The sequence below is a fragment of the Rana temporaria genome, chromosome 3 (assembly GCF_905171775.1).
Source record: "Rana temporaria chromosome 3, aRanTem1.1, whole genome shotgun sequence".
Taxonomy (NCBI): Eukaryota; Metazoa; Chordata; class Amphibia; order Anura; family Ranidae; genus Rana; species Rana temporaria.
Window position 1 is genome coordinate 438043133 of NC_053491.1, and position 3399 is coordinate 438046531.

At 47.3% G+C, this 3399-nt stretch overlaps 1 pseudogene; it reads right to left on the reverse strand.

The window, feature by feature from the left end:
- Nucleotides 1-1373: 1373 nt before the first annotated feature.
- Nucleotides 1374-1526, reverse strand: LOC120933884 (annotated as a pseudogene).
- Nucleotides 1527-3399: the final 1873 nt, after the last annotated feature.

The window sequence follows — 3399 nt, forward strand, 5'->3', positions numbered from 1 at the left end:
CTGATAGCGGCATGTCTGTGGTAGTCTGATCCTTAGCAACTTTTATGTTGTAGAATCTCTTAACCACGAGGATCTCTACTCTAAGGATTTAAACACATTCATTAAAGGGGCTGGGTTGAGATGGGGGGGCACAAAGGTCTAACTTTTGCCAAGTATGGAAATTTCATTACTGGACAAATTGAAAATGTATACCATCTCTAAGTTTTGTGTGTTGTGTTCTCAGTCAGCAAAACTTGTGATGGGAAATGTAGTCCCTGAACAACTGGAGGGCCATAGTTTGGAGACCCCTTTTTTTTTGTTTGTTTTGAAAAGCTTATGGCGTGTGAACACACCCAAAAAAACTCCACCCGGTGCAGAATTAATGTGCACACCCATAAAGAGTGTTCACAAAAACGTGCAGACGGGTGCAACGTCAAGTGGTCCTCCTGTGAAGAGGGACCCAAACCCTGATCCCCCGGGGCGTTAGGCTCCAGACGGGGACTGAGGTACTGTGGTCCAAGCAACCGAAGCCGACACGGACCCAACTTCCTCGGAGGGACTGCCGAAACAGAACCCTCCCAGTACTAGGTGGGGCTCCCCCGAAGGGAGACCCCTGGAGAGCAGGCGAACTAAGCCAGAAGGCCATGTCCACCCACTCACAAGACGTTCAGGGCTGGCCCGAGGACCCGCACCCTACTAATCACACAGTGACAAAACGTGCACAACAAAAAAAAAAAAAGACAAAAAAGTGACAAACACAGGCTTAAATAAAATAAAGTGGGGGAAGGGATAGTGGAGAGGAGAGTGAAAGAAGTGGCCATTGTGGTGAAACAATGACCAGGCCCTCCGGCCAGGAATAAAAAATTCCTCCGGTCCTAGCCAAAAGGCCCGGCCCAGGAGGCAGGTGCTAAAAAAAAAAGCGTGTATCTGGTGCAGTGACCGTGGTATCTTAAATCAATGTGTCCCTCACACACAGTGATCTTCAGATACCCCTGGACTGCCACTCCAGGGGCACATGCACCATAGGCTTTTCGTTCCATATCCGACTGGCCAGTGCAGCCCTCCACCCCTGCCAGCCAACCCGGCGGATTTGCATGGTCCTACCCCGTCTTATCCCAGGGCATTACCAGCTCCTCCTACCGGATCGCTGACAGAGATAGCACTTACACCAGCCGGCCAGACTAGAACTCGGCAAAAAGACCAAGCACAGCACCCATCCTCACCAGAAGCACCCTTCCAGATGGCTCAGACTCAACCATGGGCCGGCCCCCAGTATTCTGTCGGGCAGCACAGCGTAGTCCCTGCTGAAACCATCCTTCCAGGTGCAACGACGTCATTGGATTGCATCCACCCTCCCCATGTAGGAGGTGCTTCAGCGCTCCGCTGACAACTGATAAGGACAGATACCACACCCACTCCCAGCCAAAAGGCCGAGAAGCGGCAGGGAAGACAACCACGATCAGCACGGCCTAGAGTGTGCAATAGCCGTGCCTCGCCCTGGGAGAACCACCTTCATGATCATGGTGTCTCCCCTGCCAGGTAAGTATAGTTTGGAGACCCCTGCCTAAATGTAATAAGGCTACTGGGAAGGTGTTCATAATCAGAGAGATTTTTTTTTGCTAGGCAATCTTGCCGGTCGTTCCCCCCCCCCCCCCCCCCCCCCTGATTTACAGGGACCAAAAAAATAAATAAAAAAAAAAAACACGCAACTCCACAAGATTGCCTGTCAGTGTATACTGTTTTACGATATCTCCTAAAGACATTGCTACCAAGCAGCCCCGCTCAACTCTCCAAACATAGCAAATGGGGGGGGGGGGGGGAATTGTTTACATCTCCACTACAAAACGCCTGACGCCGAACGCCTGAAGCCCAAACAAGTTCTGGACCCTTTGTCGCTCGAATTTTGGCGTTTTACATCGTGACCCTAGACCTGTAAAAACGCAGCGTTTTGTCATGGCAAATAACGATGCGTTTTGTCATGGCAAATAACGATGCGTTTTGTCATGGCAAATAACGATGCGTTTTGTCATGGCAAATAACGATGCGTTTTGTCATGGCAAATAACGATGCGTTTTGTCATGGCAAATAACGATGCGTTTTGTCATGGCAAATAACGATGCGTTTTGTCATGGCAAATAACGATGCGTTTTGTCATGGCAAATAACGATGCGTTTTGTCATGGCAAATAACGATGCGTTTTGTCACCGCAAAACGCTACGCTCAGGTGTGAATGCAGCCTTAATCACCGAGGATAGCCAAGGGTTTTCTGAGCTCCAAGATATTGATAGGGAACTTTGCTTCTTCATGTATCCATTTACTCTAAAGTGGGAGAGATTTGAAAACTTCCCCAGCCTGAGAAAATATATGTTGCCATCGCCTTCCAAGCCAGAGAGTTCCTTACTTTGCTAGATGGAAGCCTAGGCAGGTCAAGATTGGCAGTATGTCTGTTCCATGCCAACAAGAGGTGTTGGAAACCTTGAATGGGGTGAATAGTTTCAGAGGACACCATGAGGCCCAGATGTCTTATGGAGAATCAGATCTTTCTTTAATCTCAAGATCCAAACATGGGATCTAAGAGAATCAGACTATCAGAGAATCATTGCACTTCGAAAGCTGGAAGAACATAAGTGTGTGGTGAGCAAATCTTGCTGTCCTATGTGCATTACATATTAAGATCTAAACAACCCTTGTAAATGATTAAGCCCCTTTCACGTGGGGAGACATCGACAGCATATCCACTCACTCAGCAGGAGGGGGGGAATCTCTCCACTGATGCCCGCTAAGCAGGCAGATAACAGGTGCATGTCTGCCAACAGCCCATTCTCTATGGGGCGGTCGGCTGGAAACCGACCACCTGTCGGTCCATTGACTGACAGTCTGGAAATGGATGGGGCACATCGGCCATGTCCGACTTCCCACTTCCACCACTGCATAGAGAAGAATGGCGGTCCCGATCAGGTCCACCTGAAGAAAAAAAAAAAAAAAAAAAAAAAAAAAAACAGGCGGACCAGATTGGAACATCCATGTGAAAGGGGCTAAAATGGTTACCATACGTACACCTCCCCCTCATTTACACATATAGCCAAGAATGAACATTTATGCATTCTCTGCACCGCAAAAAAATAAATAAAACACAAAAATCAATGCCATGTGATTTCATAATGTTAAACTTTACTTTTAAAATCCATTCATACAGTTTCCAGCAATAATAGTCCAATCACAGGAGGAGATTAAATGGTCCATTTACACTGATACTTTCTGAAAAGGTTTAGCTGCTCGGGTAAAAAAAAAAAAATTGAGTAAATATCTGAATGTCATTCAAAAAGGGGGAATCAAAGTGGAGTAACCAGAAGATGTGCAGAGATAAGATTGCAGCATGATTTGCATGTGGTAGTTTTCAGCGACTCAGCCTAGTATACC